Genomic DNA, 17,876 nt, shown 5'->3' with positions numbered 1-17,876 from the left:
CCTCCAAGGCAGATGGGAGCCTTCTACTTCCTGATGCGACCTGGGGTAAAGCAGGGGGCAGGGGGCATCGGCTCGCGGGTCTTGTCGGGGCAGGAGAGGATGGCATGCAAAGCCACGGGGGGGGTGTCTCTTAATCACTTTAGAAATCATAGGGTTGGGTGTGGTGGGGGCAACGTTACTATGAGCAAAATATGGGGCAAACCATGTATGAGTGTGGGGGGCGAAGGAGGTTGTGGACTGGGTACTGAACTTGTTGTGGAATAAGGAGAAGTGTCGTCAGCTGGTGGCAGAGAGGAGATGGGATTGGGAAGGATGAGGGTAGAGCAGGGAGTGCTCAGACTCTGGGCCCCTAGAATCTACTGCATACTGACTGGGGAGGGCAGGGATATATGGAGTCTAAGGGCCCCATTCCCCCAAGTTCCTCCTGGAATCCAGTTCCTGTTGGTGGCTTGAAGTGGGGCCATGAAAGAAAAGTGTTGTGGGAAACCAGGAGAACCTCAGGGCACACACCCAGAAATCCCTCAGCCTGCTGATGTATGATGGATGTGTGAGCCCCCCAGGAACAATTTCCCTGCACCATGGAGTCGGAATGCTCAGCCCCCAGGCCACGGCTCTCCGAAGGACCTGGTTTCTAAGTCCGGCTCTGCCACTTATCTTTTGTGTGACCTTGGGCAAGTCACTTAAATTCTCTGTGCCTGTCACCTCATCTGGAAAAGGGGGATGGACTGTGAGCCCTATGTGGGACATGGTCTGTGTCCAATCTGATTAGCTTGTATCTAACCAGCGCTTAGTACAGTGCCTGGCACATTGTAAAACGGTTAACAAATACTGTTAAAAAAATCCTTGTAAGGTGTTCCTCCTGACACTCTTCCACTGCATTTCCTAACAACACTAACAGAAAATAGCCTCCGTACCTGAAAGCAGACACAACACCAGAGATAGTGGCAAGGTGAAAAGAGAGAGAAGGAAGGAAGAGAAGAGTCAGTCTCAGTAAAGGAAAACATTCTGTTTCTCACTGCCCATTTTCTTTCACTCTTTCACTTTACCCTTAGCCCAGGACTGCTTACTCAGCCCTGCATGACCATTAATTCGCAGCAATCAGGCAAGGAGTTTTCTGTACTGTTTTAGCACCCCTCCCACCCCATTCCCCCTACACACAAACCCCACTGCCTTTGAAAGATGAGGAGTTCCTCAGTGATTATCCCGCCTTGTCATCTTGGTGCGCTTCAGAGGCTGGGTGGAATCTCCTGGGTGGTGGAGGATGATAGCATACCAAATTAATTTAAAGAAAATCCAAGATTAGAACTCTGTGAGTCATGTAAATATTTAGTTCTGAAGGTGCAGACAGCGAAACCCAGTCTGCACAGCCTACACATTCGGTAACTTGATATCTGAAGCCAATAAATTTTAGAAGGAATGTAAGAAACATCTCTGTCATTTTCAAAAATGTGTCAGAGTTGCAAATTCATTGCAAAAGAAATGAGCATGGCTCCCTTGAGTTTGTGTATAGACATCCGGAGAAGCGTGTTTGCTATTTTGATTTTTGGACACGTTTAAAAGGAGGCACTTGGAACCCAACCATGTTTGCACTCATTTCCTAACTCCTGGAAATTGCTATCGGGGGTCAGGCAGATTAGGGCAGGTCCAGGGGCTGGGGAAGTACTATTTTTTTTTTTTCCAATTCCTTCAAGAGCCGGAATCTGGAGTAACAGTGAGGGCATTTCAAACCCCAAGGGAGGTTAGTGAGAATAGAAGCTGCCATGCTTCAACCCTCTAATGCATGTTAGGCCATGGAGATTGGCTGGGAATGCATAATGAGAAATATGCCTAATAAGAAGTGGGCCTAATGGAAAAAGCCTAGGGCTAGGAATCAGAGGATTTAGGTTCTAATCCCAGCTCCACCACTTGTCTGTTGTGTGACCTTGGGCAAGTCACTTCACTTCTCTGAAACGCAGTTAACTCATCTAGAAAATGGAAATAAAACCCCATGTGGGACACGGACTGTGTCCAACTTGATTAGCTTGTATGTGTATACTACACCAGTACTTAGTACAGTGTCTGACATAATAGCATTTAAGAAAAAAAAATCCCACACCCGCTCGTTTGGAGAATGTAGTTGAGTTCAGAACCTGCTCCAGTCCACCCACCTCCAGCTCAAAATAAATGGATTTACCGTCCTTATGGGATCAAAGTTGTAAGTACCCCAATCATCTTTGACCTATGAAAACTTGGGTGCATAACTCCCTACTGAAACAAATCTGATATGTCTGAAAATCTGAAATAGAAGCACTGTTGCCTAGTGGGTAAAGCACAGGCTTGGGTCAGAAGGACTCACAGGAGGACTCATAGCTGGGTTCTAATCATGGCTCCGCCACTTGTCTGCTGTATGACCTCGGGTAAGTCACTTGATTTCTTTGGGCCTTGGTTGGCTCATCTGTAAAATGGGGATAAATACTATGAGCCCCATGTGGGATATGGGCTTGTCCAACGTGATTAGTTTGCATCTACCCCAGCACTTTGAACAGTGCTGGACACAGAGTAAACATTTAATCAGTATCATGGTTATTATCTTGATTTCAGTGTGTCCCACCTGATGAAAGTCCTGCTCAAACAAACAGGGTCCCAAAGCTCTGGCAGTCAATTCGGCACCCCAAGGATCGGGTGGGGTCCAGGGCGAATGCCAACTTCTGCAGTGATTAGATGGTACTCATGGCTCTCCTTGAATTTCCGGGGAACCCCAGGGCACAGGTTTCAGTGAGGAAGAGGACGGGTGAGATGTATTGCAGCTTAGATATACAGACCTAAGCCTTTCAGCCCAAAGTGGTGTGAGGAAGGAGTGGAAAACATTTGATCAAAGGAAAAAAAATTGCCTCCTAAGGGGCCGTGAACTTATTATTGAGGAAAAGGGTAGGATACTTAGCAAGAAACTCAGAGGGTGGAGGTGCTGACCTAATGGATTGTCGGAAACGGGATAGGAGAGGAATGAAGGACAGTCAAGCTTTGAGGCAGGAGCCAAAAGCTGTTCCTAGTAAATGGGTAAGAAATGAGGTTTCCCAAGCCATGCACCCGTTTCTTACCAGTTTACCAATAGGCCCAAGCAGGCTATAAAACTAATCCATGGTACGCACTGAGAGGTACTATTCAGTTCTTGAGCCCTAATGCGTGCTTTCCTTCCTCATTTTGGATCGAACATTTGGGGTGTGTTCTCCCCACCGTGCACATTTGCTGGGGATAGGCAACACCACAAGGTGTTGGAAGAAATGGTTTATGTGCCGGTTCATGGCCTTGGATTTAGGGTGATTACTAAAATGCAGCACTGGGTTCTTTAAGGACACAACCTCCAGTAGTACTAGTAGTAGTTATTGAGCATCTACTTTCCTTCATTCATTCATTCAATCGTATTAAACGCAGCACCGGGTTCTTTAAGGACACAACCTCCAGTAGTACTAGTAGTAGTTATTGAGCATCTACTTTCATTCATTCATTCATTCAATCGTATTTATTGAGCGCTTACTATGTGCAGAGCACTGTACTAAGCGCTTGGGAAGTACTTCTTGGTGAGGTACACTGTACTTGGTGCTTGGGAACTCCAGAATAGTTAAATGTTCTGTTTCCTACCCACAAGGAGCTTCCACTCTAAAGGGGTGACAGACATAAAACTAATACAACTCCTGGGTTACAGGGAAATTAATTGCCCTCCCAAAGCCATCCTGGGGAAGATTATTATTGTTACTATTACCAACGCCATCGTACTCTCTCAAGCGCTTTGTCCAGTGTTCTGCCCAGAGCTGGTGCTCAGTAAATACCTTTGATTGATTGATTGATTGAAAGCCTGGCCTAAGGAGGGCTCCACCCCAGCGCGTGGGTAGCATTTTTATGGGAGTTAATGGGATACTACAGTCAGAGAGAGACATATTTGCTACCCTAAAGGAACTTAAAATCCAAGTGTTGCTGACACACTGTCAGCTCAATTAGAAATGTTCTGACTTGTTCACAGAGACAACATGCACATCTTTGACAGTAGCATTGCTTCACCCAACAAAGCCTGAATATCGGGCTCTTTCTTCCTCGTTTTGACTGTGTAAATCAGAGCTTAAAGCTAGACCTATCTTTCCTTTCATGGCAAATTCATCATCATCAATCATATTTATTGAGCGCTTACTGTGTGCAGAGCACTGTACTAAGCGCTTGGGAGGTACAAGTTGGCAACATATAGAGACAGTCCCTACCCAACAGTGGGCTCACAGTCTAAAAATTCACAGCCGGGATTGTGAAATAGGTGTGTGCGAAGTCAGTCATATTTGTTGAGCACTTACTGTGTGCAAAGTACTGTACTAAGCACTTCAGAAAGTTCAATACAGTAGAGTTTGGTAGATCTGATCCTTGCCCACATGGAACTAATAGATTTTAGGGGGAAAACAGACATTAAAATAAATTACAGGTAAGGGAAATAGTAGAGTAAAAGGAAAGGAGAGTCTGGGTGATGATATTCTCCATTTCTGTAGGGGTTCAGGCCTCCAATGAATAAAAGAATCCCACTTTTCTCCTGTGGTTTCATGGGATCTTTGGTTCTGAGGGGAAGGAATGTGAGCTTTAAAGAAGGTCTGTAGGACTGTGGAGAGCTCAGGCTGGGAGGATGCAGGGGGCCTGTGTGGTGAAACAGGCTATAAGCTGTAGGCAAAAATGACTAGAAACTGGTCAGGATTGTCAAATGGATGAAATGGGCAAAATTGCTATGCTTTATAATATTAAACAATCAGGTTGAGAGAGAGAGAGAGAGAGAGAGAGAGAGAGAGAGAGAGAGAGAGAGAAAGAGAATGAAAATGTACAAATCAATCACAAGATGGCCAGGGACCAGAGGAGTCTTTTTTTCATATTGAGTCCTCCCCAAATTCCTGGCTCAGCTGTTTGCACCAGGGGGCCCCCATAATGTGCTCAATCTGATGCTGCTATAGTTGAAGTTGATGGAACTGAGGAAGCAAGAGGAGGAGACTCATTTATGTGTGCAACTTGTTTAAAATGATGATTGTAAGCTCCTGGACTCAGTGGAAAGAGCCAGGGCTTTGGAGTCAGAGGTCATGGATTCAAATGCTGGCTGTGCCAACTGTCAGCTGTGTGATTTTGGGCAAGTCACTGAACTTCTCTGGGCGTCAGTTACCTCATCTGTAAAATGGGGATTAAAACTGCGAGCCCCCTGTGGGACAACCTGATCACCTTGTAACCTCCCCAGCGCTTAGAACAGTGCTTTGCACATAGCACTTAACAAATGCCATTATTATTATTATTATTATTACTAGCAATAATAATTGCAGTGTACTAACTGCTGCGGAAGGTGTATGTTACTCACGTCGGACTAAGCCCCTGTGCCACATGGTGCCCATCTTAGTAGGAGGGAAAACAGGTCCTTTAATCCTTATTTTACAGTTGAGGCACAGAAGCAGCATGGCTTAGTGGAAAGAACACGGGCTTGGGAATCAGAGGTCGTGGGTTCTAATCCCGGCTCCACCACTTATCAGCTATGTGACTTTGGGCAAGTCACTTAACTTCTCTGTGCCTCAGTTCCATCATCTGTAAAATGGGGATTAGGACTGTGAGCCCCACTTGGGACAACCTGATTACCCTGTATCTATCCCTGCGCTTAGAACAGTGCTTAGCACATAGTAATCGCTTAACAAATACCATCATCGTTATTATTATTATTAAGTGACTTGCCCAAGATCACACAGCAGGCAAGTGATGGAGCTGGGGTTTAGAACTCAGGTCCTCTGTCACCCAGGCCTGAGATCTCTCCTGTAGGCCACAGTGTTTCTTTATTGTTCTCTCCCAAGTGGTTGATACAATGTTCAGTACAGAGTAAATAGCGAAGTGTTCAGTAAATGCAGTTGATTGAGTGAAAAGGGAAATTCTGCGATCTTAGATTCTTGTCCCCAATTCCTTCTCAGTCTTGGATGGAGCGCATGCCAAAGGCCCTAGGTGAGTGTCTGAATGAATGTCTGGTGGCTTGGGAAGGAAAATATCAAGTACATTGTAGAAGGGGGGAAAGGTAGGAAAGAGTTAAAGAGATCCAGGCACCACCTCTCCCCACAACAGCAAGCAGACACAAAACCCCTGCGGGGGAACCTGTTCTGCAAGTTTCACTGGGGAAAAGAGGCAGGGGGTGGAGAGAGGGGACGAATAGTAGCAGTTGAAAGTTTTTCAAAATCCGGAGTGTTCGGTGCAAACTTTATCCAGCACTCTTATGGCACTGTGAGTGGCTTTTCTCCTAAACTGATCGAGGCAGCGAGAACCAGATTAATTAATGACTATAATTTTGATGGGTTTTTTTTTTTAGAGATCTCTGCATCACTTCTACCCCATTTCCCTCATCCCCCACCCCCAGATTACCCCAGTCCAATCCTTAAACCCCTAAAACACTCTCCTACGTGAACGCTTTCAGGTGCTTTCAGGTGATCCGCTTCAGCTCGAGTGTGTGACAGGTAACTTCAGGCAGGTGGGGTTAAAGTTGCCATGGAAATGCCTGATGTCATGCTTGAAAGAGCATGTCAAGACAGCCAGTGTAACATGTAGCCGCTCAGAAAGCCCTTATAGGCTGGAAGTAGGCTTTTATGCAAAGGACCCTAGTATTTCTGGAAGAGGCTTCAAAAAAAAACAGCCAGCCGTGCCATGGAGGGGCTTTTTACCTGACAAGCTAAAAAGGATGTCTTCCTTCAAATCGAAAGTTTCCAGGGGGAGAAGATTTTGACACCGGACCTTGATCTTCCGCATCACCCGTGGAGTCCCGGAGCAGGTAAAAGAGGCTTTATTTCTCCGGCGTTGTTTGCAAAAGAAAAAGCCAGAGTTTTCGTTGAACCTCATTGTTCTCCCCGGAGACCCACCCGGTGGGTTCACTTTCCGTACTTTAGTTTAAACCCTTTCCCTTTTTTTTTTTTCAACGGAATGAACTGCGAAGGTTGAATGGGATTGAAAGGCAGTGATGCGTTATGCTGATTACGGCCATGAATAATGCTGAAAAAATGCAGTAGGTAAAGCCTTAGGAAGGAGAACCAGGAATCGAGATACTGAATTTATTCGTTAGATTACTGCCAGGTGTTTTTCTCCCGCACTGTTCAAAGATGACTGCAGTTCCTTTGGCCTTCCCCGGTTGGAAAATGCCAAAAGAAATCTTTTCCGCGGCAAATGGCAGGATGAAACCTTGAGATTCCTCGATTTTGGTATGAGCAGATGGAATTGTCGGGGGGGGGGGGTGGAGGGGCATGGGGGAGAGGTGGAGTTGGAGAGGTGGAGTTTGAAAAGAGAGGTTGAAGAGTTTCTAGGAGAAACTTTTTTAATCGAGTTGACAAGGGAATCAAGGGTGAGAAAGACCACGAGGTTTTAGACTTCTGGCAAGCCAGACTTCTGAAATTTCAGTTCCACAGATAAACTCCATTGCCCTGGGCGGTTTGTGATAAAAGGTTTTTTTTTTCTTAAGGTTTGCTTAAAAGAAAGACCTCCCTGGGCTTTCTGTTTACATCCATCAGCGAGCCAGGCTAAGTAAACAGCCGCCTGGCTGTTCAGGGGGTGTGATAAAAGGGTCTTGGGCTATTAAGGGGTTTAAGGTTTAGTCTAAGGTCTCAAGGCCTGCATTTTAGCAGTCCCGGTTTTCCCCGTGGATTTTAGCAGGGAGGCAATCAAGAGTCACCTGTGGAGGCAAGCTGATGCTGGAGTTCTATTCACGTGGTGGGACTCCTCGGGTGACGCAGGGAATTAATAGACTCCAAAATGCCGGATTCCAACTCCAAAGTAGACGGGTAAGAACCCCTCAACTCTTTTGGCCATGGTGGCCTAATTGTGACTCTTATAATCCTGCCAGTTGCTACTCTGGGAAGAAGGGACCTCGTAGAGTTTAGTGGATGTGATTTCACCCTTTTCAAAGATTTCTGGGTAGTATTATTTGGTACAGAACATCGACCCATGAACATAAGCCTTATGCAGAACCACTTCACTGAATCAGAGGAGAACCACCAACCTCCTCTTTCCGCTAATCAGGGTGAAGTTGATTGGGGTTGATGATTCAGATAGGGGTTAGATAAATACCGATTTTTATAGCTCCATCACAAAGCACTTGGGATAGAGTTTTCTTTGTTTGATTTACACCACGGGTGTCAAAAGGGTATTTCCAAGGTTTAGGTAGAGGGAGAAACAGAGATAAAATTATGTCCCCCAGATAGAATGGTGAGATGAATCCATGACCCATGTTCTACTCCACTTCGTTAGCCACTGGGCTTGCTATTTCCCTGTTCTGGCCTTTATCCAAGGTAGAAACATGGACTGTAATTTTAGTCATGATGAATTGCAGGTTAAGAATGAGTATGTTTTTCATTGCGTCATGTACATAGCAAAACTACAGTTACATCTGTGGCTTCTGGCTTTTCTTTTTGGCATGTCCACTGTTGTAATAATCATATTTATTGAATGCTTACTGTCTGCAGACCACTGTACCATTCACTTGGGAGAGCACAATGGAACAGTTGGTGGATATGTTCCCAATACCCAGGGCACCTAGAATCTTGTAGCAAAGGCACAACTTTTTTTAAAAATGGTTTTTAAGTGCTTACTATGTGCCGGTTACTGTATTAAATGCTGAGCTAAATATCGGATAATCAGGTTAGACACAGTCCACATCTCACATGGGCCTCTCAGTCTTAATCTTCATTTTAAAGGTGATAACTGAGGCACAGAGAAGTTGTGACTTGCCCGAGGTCACACAGCATATAAGTGGCGGAGCCTATTACAACTCAGGTCCTTCTGACTCACAGGCGTGTGCTCTATCCACTAGGCCACGCAGCTTCTGACCCCAGGTTGTTCTTGATAGATGTGGAGAGGCAAGAAAAGGAAGGAGTTGTGAAGGCTTTGGTTGTGCCTGAATGGCCAGGGACCTGCAGTGCCCTGATGCTTTTTCTATGTGTTGTTGATCTTGTTCTACATTATTGTGTACATGTATTCATTCTTGTGTTCCCATTATCAGCCCCCCATTTAGATTGTGAGGGCCAATGACCAAATCTTGTTCATCCTGTATTGTGATCTTCGATGGCACTTAGTACAGTCTTGGCACCCAATAAATATATTTGAGCTAATGAGTTGCTTTTATCTTATCCAAGTCTCACTGGACAAGACTCTAATTTATGTCATTTCAAACTTTAAATCCTAGACTATTACTTGGTTTGCTTTAGACCAGTTTAGCCTCTGTTGATATCATGGTAGAATAGTTTGGAGAGTCTTGTTGTTCTTTAAGATTAGCAGGTATTGATTATTACATTGGTCACTCTGCATGCTGTAAAAACGACGACTCCGAATTGCACTCCTGCTTTATCTCGGGAGAAATCATTGGTTTGCCAACTCAGAGGCCATTTTACTTTTAATTGGATATACAATTTAAGTGCATCAGCAAAATGTAGTGAACTTTGCTGAATACAAATTGGTAAAACTGTCTTGGAGTGCTTGTTATTTGAATATTTTAGTTGTTAGAGAAGCAGCGTGGCTCAGTGGAAAGAGCATGGGCTTTGGAGTCAGAGGTCATAGGTTCAAATCCCAGCTCCACTACTTGTCATCTGTGTGACTTTGGGCAAGTCACTTAACTTCTCTGTGCCTCAGTTACCTCATTTGTAAAATGGGGATTAAGACTGTGAGCCCCACGTGGGACAATCTGATCACCTTGTAACCTCCCCAGCGCTTAGAACAGTGCTTTGCACATAGTAAGCGCTTAATAAATGCCATCTTTATTATTATTAAGACAGAGTCTAAGTAGAAGGTAGCAACTGAATAGAACATAATATTGTTGCTCTTATGATTGCACTCGAGAAACAACTTGGCATAATGGAAAGAGCATGAGCTTGAGTGTCAGGGGACCTGGGTTTTGATTCTGGCTCTGCCACTTGCTTGCTGTGTGATCCTGGGCAAGTTACTTTAATTCTCTGGACCTCTATTTCTTCATCTGTAAACTGGTAGTTCAGTACTTGCTCTCCCTCCTACTTAGACTGTGAGCCCCGTGTGGGACAGGTATTATGTCTGACCTGATGATCATATGCCTACCTCAGTGTTTAGTAGAATGCTTAGTGGCACATAAATGCCACCCGAGATGCCAGGTGATGCTGAAACAGGCCATGCAGGGGTAGATTGGGATGAGCAGTAGTTGTTGCATGGGAGAGAAACTACTTCTGGATGAGATCTCTGGATCAGGCATCGTTCATTTATATGCATTCATTTAACCTGATGAGGTAACTGACCTATGTTTTTTTTTTTTAAAAAGCTGAAAAAGGAGTGCTTCCAAATCTTGATTTCACAACAATCATCCCGAAAAGTGGTGCCATCCCAATCTTTTCTCTTATTACTTATTATCTTATTACTTATTACTTATCTTATTAGTAATCTTATTACTCTATTTATTTTACCTGTACATATCCATTCTATTTATTTTATTTTGTTAATATGTTTGGTTTTGTTCTCTGTCTCCCCCTTCTAGACTGTGAGCCCACTGTTGGGTAGGGACTGTCTCTATATGTTGCCAACTTGTACTTCCCAAGCACTTAGTACGGTGCTCTGCACACAGTAAGCGCTCAATAAATATGATTGATTGATTAATTGATTTTCCTTCTAGTCGTGTATGGCCACTGAAGGAAAATAATGAGGAGGACAAAAGCAGACAGTCAGGGGAAAAGCTTTTTAATTATTACATCTTAAAAACAATCGTACCTGTCCTGGTCTCCCTTTTAACAGTTTTTCAAGAGTCGCAGACTACTTTACCTTTCAAAGGGAAAGCCCTTGTTAGGTTCGGGTCTGAATTCTGTACAATTCCAGGATGTTGAGAATTTGACCTCCTCCTTACATTTGGAATGCTTTTCAGGAGGAACTCCTCAAAGGTTGGCATATCACAAACTATTCATGATAGTTGCTCAACTCCTACATCTCACATTTTAGGATGGGAAAGGGAGTTAAGAGTGACTGAAGGAATATTTTGGGACACTTTTGTGGTGGGTGCCCTCAGAGATGCCTTTCTCCATGACTGGGGACGGGTGAGGCCTATTCCTTCCATCTTCTCCCAGCACAAGGAAACAGCAGTTCATTCATTCAGTCATACTTATTGAGTGCTTACTGTGTGCAGAGCACTGTACTAAGCGCTTGGGAAGTACTGTGTAGCTTTTGAAAAAAGAATCAACAAATGCCCAGTTCCACTAAACTCCTTTTTTTATGGTATTTGTGGAGCACTTACTATGTGCGAGACACTGTACTAAGCACTTGGGGAGATACAAACTAATCAGTTTGGACACAAACCCATGTCCCACATTGGCTCAAAGTCTTAATACCCATTGTACAGGTGAGGTAACTGAGGCATAGAGAAGTGAAGTGATTTGCCCAAGGTCACATAGCAGGCAAATGGTGGATTTGTGATTAAAACCCAGGTCCTCCAACTCCCAGGCAGTTGCTCTTTCTACTAGGCCACAGTGCTCATCTACCAGTTCTCCCACAGTGTACTCTTCCAAGCATGTACGTACTCAGTAAATATCATCAGTCTTTCTCCACTGGACTTTCTGCCCCTCTAAGACAAACTGGGTCTCATAAAGATTCCGGCATGGAGTAGAGTAGGAGGTGGCGAGCTTCTGTGGTGTGGTCTGTGCTCTGTCTTGTGGAAATTCTGGGGAACCTATTCAATTTAACCAATTCAAAAAATGCAACTTGCAATTGAAAAAGCTCTTCCCAAAGAAGGATTATAGAGTTTGTATGACTACACCTGGAAACCTTCCTTTGAAATGCCATCAGAATCCCCAGAAACAGAGAATGGCATCCTTAATGGCTGGGACAGAACTTTTCTGGTTCTGTCAATCAGCTGGGTTGCACTTGGGGCCATAAATAAATGGGGTCCAACCCAGTCTTTGGAGGCCAGGCTGCAGCTTTCATAGTCTCATTTTTTTTTTTTAATGGCATTTGAGTGTCTACTGAGTACCATGCAGCGTGGCTCAGTGGAAAGAGCCCGGGCTTTGGAGTCAGAGGTCGTGGGTTCAAATCCTGGCTCCGCCACTTGTCAGCTGTGTAACTTTGGGCAAGTCACTTAACCTCTTTGGGCCTCTGTTCCCTCATCTGTAAAATGGGGATGAAGACTGTGAGCCCCCCGTGGGACAACCTGATCACCTTGTAGTCTCCCCAGCGCTTAGAACTGTGCTTTGCACATAGTAAGCGCTGAATAAATGCCATCATTATTATTATTATTATTATTATTATTACCAGGCACCGTACTAAGCACTGAGGTAAATACAGGCTAATCAGTTTGTACACAGATCATCACAGTCCCTGCCCCACTTAAGGCTCACAGTCTTAGTCCCCATTTTACAGATGAGGTAACTGAGGTACAGAGAAGTGAAGTGACCTGCCCAAGGTCAGTCGGCAGACAGTTGACAGAGCTGGGATTAGAACTCAGGTGCTCTGACTCCCAGGTGCATTCTCTTTCCACTAGACCACACTGCTTTGCCACCTTACCCCCTCCTGAATATTTTAAAATAGCAATTGAAGCAATTGCTGTCAAAGCAGTGGCCTTCACACCCTCTGCAGCTGGGACCCCTTTACTGTCCACGTTCCCTCAAGTAGCTAGAAGAGAACCTAAGGCAAAAGCTGTTAGAGGAAGAGTCAAGTGGAGGACCTAGTTCTCTCTTTTTGACTCACTCCTGGGTGTCTGTGTCACTCTAAGCCATATTATTATTAGCAATTATGATGATAGCATTCATTGAGCACTTATTATGTGCTCAGTAGGGGTGTAGATACAAGGTTATCAGATCGGTCACAGTCCGGGCCCCACGGCGGCTTCATAATCTATTTTATCTCTATTTTACAGCAGAGGAAACTGAGGCCCAGAGAGGATAAGCAACTTGGCTGAGGTCACACAGCAGACCAGTGGCAGAATTGGAAGTAGAACCCGGGCTTCCTAACTCCCTGTCCCATGCACTTTCCACAAGGCTACACTTATTGCCTTTCTGCTCTGACTGACTTATGCAGCAGAGCACAGAAGTACAGGCACCCAGAGATGTAGTAGAAGTAGTCATGTTAATGGAATTTATTGGGTTCCTACTGAGCGCAGTGCACCATCTTAGGCACTTGGGAAAGTACAGCAAAGCTGCACCAATCATTTACAGGGAACACTAGATGTTAAGGGGTTGCCAGAGTCAATGGAATTTCAGAGAAATGCAAGAGCATTAGGCTTTGAGCTGTGGAATCATGTGGGCTCTGTTGATGGGAAAGGGCACAGTTCATTGCTTTTCCATGCAGATGACAGGGATACTGAGGCAGCAGAGACTTGGCACAAAAGACCAAGAAACCTCCAGTTTACTTGGTCTCCCTCAACCTGCTCCCAATCCACGCCCAAGCTCGGTTCACAAGCCAGAACCTAAGATCTTCCAGACCAGCCACTCTTCCCTGGTCTCTTGAGGATGGTGAACAAACCCAGAGCAAATTACCAGATGCAGACACAGATTACAACAGGAGAATAAGCTGTGGTTCCTTCCATCGGGGCGCTGGCTACTGACTGGCATTTTTTTTTCATCTTGCCATTAAGAATAAGGCAAGATACCGAAGGCTTGAGTTGAAGCGATAAAGAGTGAACTTAGATCTATAACTGTAAGAGATGAGACCCTGGAACAAATCACTGGGGAGGTAAGGGAAAGACTGGCAGTGGCTTACCTGTCGGGTTTTAGCTGTGGCCTTCCTAGAGGCAGGGGATTGCACTAGATGAAGCAGCATGGCAAACAATGTGGCCTAATGAAAAGAAAACAGACCTGGAAGTCAGAGGACCTGGGTTCTAATGCTGACTCTACCACTTAACCTGCTGTGTGACCTTGGACAAGTCACCCGTCTGATTTTCAGTTTCTTCAACTGTAAATTGAAGATTCAATACCTGCTCTCACTCCTACTTACTGTGAGCCCTAGGGACTGTGTCTGACCCGATTAACTTAAAGGATGTTGTTTGACACTTAGTACATAACAAATATCACAATAAGAATAAACCCAGTAAGAATGTAAGCTCCCTATGGTCAGGGGTCCCATCAACCAACTCTGTTGTATTGTACTTTCCCAAGCACTTAGTACACTGCTCTGAACGTAGTAAGTGCTCAATAAATCCCACTGATTGAGTAAAATCTGCAGCCATCGCTAAGATGTTTGAAGCTTCCATGTATTGTAGCAGCTACTCTTTCCAAAGTAAGGTATGGTGCTTCAGTTGATTAAACCAGCCCTCACCTAGCAGTTTCACAATTAGGTTTACGGTGAATTTCCCCATCTTAGCACATATCCCAGGAGCATATTCTTGCTTTGATGTGGTCACTTCTTGAGGAGAGGAAGTGATGTTGTTTGCTCCTACTCTAGTGAAGAAGAAGCAACATGGAACTCTGTGGCACTGGCTTTGCCAGTCAGAGAAATTCCCAATGCTGAGTCTATCTCCCTCAGGAGCACAAGTTTCCGAATCCAGCTAGATTCAGGCTTTGACATGCAATTGGATGTTGCTGCATTTTTGAAACTTTCTGAGCTGCTGTGGATGGCATCAGAAGTTTTTATTTTTCCCTTCCCGGTGTTGCTGGGGCCAGAATTTTTGCTTTGGGTCATTGTGGGATCCATTTGCAATTCATACCATTATAAATATAATCATTATTATGGTATTAAGTGCTTATTGCAGGCCAGGCACTGTACTAAACACTGGGGTAGATACAAGATAATTAAGTTGGACATATTCCCTAATGGGGCTCACAGTCCAAGTAGGAGGGGGTAGGATTTAATCTCTATTTTACACATGAGGAAACCAAGGTACAGAGAAGTGACTTTCCCTAGGTCATACAACAGGCAAGTGGCAGAGCCAGGGATTAGAACCCAGATCCTCTGACTCTGGGCTGGGCTCTTTCCTCTAGGCCATGCTGCTTCCCATAAGGGGGTCACTGGGTTTTCCCTGGCTTGGGGAGGATTGGCCCAAGGCATGAGCAGAGATGCTTTATGCCCCGAGGTGCCCTGGCCAGAGTTCAACTCTAGTGTCCATTTCCAAAACCCAAATAACCACCACACTTTTGTCTTCTGAAAAAAGTCCTTGGAAGTGTCGACTGCCAGATCTGTGTCCAAAATAATAATAATAATAATGATGGCATTATGTGAGCCCAGGGTGTGAAGGGAGGGGAGATGGGGAGATTCATCTATGCCGTTAGCCTGGGAGCTTTCCAGATAGCTGTATGGTGGCAGGGACAGGGTGCCTCTTTAATGAAATGTTCTTTGCAGTCTGGAATCTGGTCTCCTGAACCTGTTAACATTTTCTGAGCACCTGATAGGTGCCAATCTCCTCTGCTTTAACAGGGGCATGGAAACTCAAGTTCCTGGCATTAAAGAAAGCTCAGCTGGTTTAGCCCCTTGATTTTGAGCAGCAAGCAACAGTTGGGACTAAAGGGAAAGGAGGCCCCTAAAGCAATCATGATGGCCAGAACACCGAAGCCCCGTAGAAGGTTTTAGAAGTGAGTGCAAACCCAGAATGCTTTCTTGGCACCCAGACCCTAGGTGGAAAGTCCCAAGAGCTCCAGCACATGTGGATTTTGATCAGGTGGTTGGGTTTCAGGCCAGTCAGCACATTCCTGATAACACTAGCTCCATCTTCGCCACGCCAGTGGACAATGACATGTAGGCATTTCTCTCTCCCTTGCCTTCCCCACCCCCAAGCCCTTGCAAGCAACCTGGGAAGATTTCATATTTTCCAAGTTCCCCTCTTTTGTCAAAGTACAGCACTTTGTGTAATCGACCACCAGCAACAACGAATCATGCATATGAAGTTCAAGTGTAGAAGACATGCTTCTTACGCTAATCTGCATGGCTCTGTGATCACAGCAGTGGACAAGTTCCCACTAATTAAATCATTCGAAGAATCATTCTGGACAGTTGAAGGTCTCAAAAAGCATCTTTTTTTTCTTTTGCTTAAAGTATCTAGTTGGGCTGACTTGAACTCAACTGAGTAATTGCTGCATAGCTCTGGGGAGGCAGTGTGGCCAAATGGAAAGAGCATGAGGCTGATCGTTGGGAAGCACGGATTCTAGTCCCAGCTCTGTCAACTGGCTTGTGTGTGTGTGTTGACTGTGGTATTTGTTAAATGCTCTCTGTGTGACAGCTCTGCACTAAATGCTGGGGTAGATATACAATCATCAGATCCCACATGGTGCTCACAGTCGAAGTAGGAGGGAGAACAGGTTAAACACAGTCCATGTCCCACATAGGGCTCACGGTCTTAATCCTTATTTTACACCTGAGGAAACCGAGGCACAGAGAAGTGAAGTGACTTCTCCAAGTTCACGAAGCAGTCAAGTGGAGGAGCCACAATTAGAACCCAGGTTCTCTTGACTCCCAGGCACAAGCTCTTTTCACTATGTATATATGAATATAAATATATGATTGTCCTTCATTTTTGAAGAAAGCACCACTGATCAATCATAGTATTTATTGAGCGCCTACTGTATGCAGAGCACCATACTAAGTACTTGGGAGAATACAACACGGAGGGTAACATGGTAAAGTTCGCGTGTGTGTGTGGGTGTCTGACTGAAAAGGCCGATGTGGAAACCACAGTCCCAGTCACATATGTTGTCATATTTAATCCTTGCTGTTTCTTGTGCTGTTTTTCTTTTTCCTCTTTGTCTCTCGTTCCTTATGCGATTTTTTGCTAAGGAAGCCTGGCATTTCTTGATGGCAGTCTGCCATCCATGATGGTCTAGTGTCAGTAATTGAGAAGCAGCATAGCCTTGTAGATGATGCATGGGTTTGGGAGTCTGAAGGACTTGGGTTCTGGTCCTGGCTCTATCACTTGTCTGCTCTATGACCTTGGGCAAGTCATGTCATTTCTCTGGGCCTCAGTTACTTCATCGGTAAACTGGGTATTAAGACTGTGAGCCCCATGTGGAACAGGGACTGTGTCCAACCTAATTAGCTTGTACCTACTCCAGTGCTTAGTGCAGTGACTGGCACTAAGTAAGCAGTAACAAATACCATAAAAAAAAACACTTGAGTACATTTTCAGCTGGGGTCAGCACTGTTTGTTTTTACCGTGTCTTTAAAACATAATAATAATTATGGTATTTGTTAAGCGCTTGCTGTGTGCCAAGCACTGTTATAAGTGCTAGATCGCCCCTGTCCCCCTTGCTTTCATATTCCTAGTTTTGGCTCTCCATACACCAGTTGTTTGAATGCCCTACTGTTTTTCATTCTCCTCATGTGAACCACTTGAGGCCAGCATAGCTTTGGGGCCTCAGACAAGCCATTTGACCACTCTGGACCTCAGTTTTCTCATCCGGAAAATGGGCATAAATGCCCTCTCTCCCTCTCTCTCCTAGACTGGTGGTCCTAGGTGGTACAGGAACCATGTGTGATCTGATTATCTTATCTCTACTCCAGCACTTAAGCCATAGTAAGTACTTAGCAAAGATCATTGCTTTTATTATGGATGATGGAGCAGGCTTTACTACTGGGTTCAGCAAATAAATAGACATTAATCAGCTCTCTTTCCTTCGGCAACCCAGCCCACGCGCTACACCCCCTCAATACCAACTTGTGCTTCACACTTGTTTCCCTCTTCACTGACCATTTTTTATGGTATTTGTTGAGCACTTACTGTGTGCCAGGCACCATGCTAAATACTGGGGTAGATACAAGATAATCAGGTTGTGCATGATCCATGTTCCATGCGGGGCTCACGGCTTTAATCCCCATTTTACAGATGAGGTAATTGAGGCACAGAGAAGTGAAGTGCCTTGCCCAGTTTCACACAGCAGACAGGTGGTGGAGCCGGGATTAGAACCCAGGTCCTCTGACTCCTAGGCCATGCTCTTTCCACTAGGCCACCC

At 44.9% G+C, this 17,876-nt stretch overlaps 1 protein-coding gene across 11 annotated transcripts in view; it reads left to right on the top strand.

Annotated features, from left to right (window-relative positions):
- Positions 1-17,876, top strand: part of KIAA1217 (KIAA1217 ortholog) — a 323,485-nt gene that overhangs the window by 111,754 nt on the left and 193,855 nt on the right. The gene's annotated exons all lie outside the window — the stretch shown is intronic.

This window comes from Tachyglossus aculeatus, chromosome 13 (assembly GCF_015852505.1).
Source record: "Tachyglossus aculeatus isolate mTacAcu1 chromosome 13, mTacAcu1.pri, whole genome shotgun sequence".
Classification (NCBI taxonomy): domain Eukaryota; kingdom Metazoa; phylum Chordata; class Mammalia; order Monotremata; family Tachyglossidae; genus Tachyglossus; species Tachyglossus aculeatus.
The sequence above is the reverse complement of the archived record's forward strand: the minus strand, read 5'-3'. Positions and strand labels throughout refer to the sequence as shown.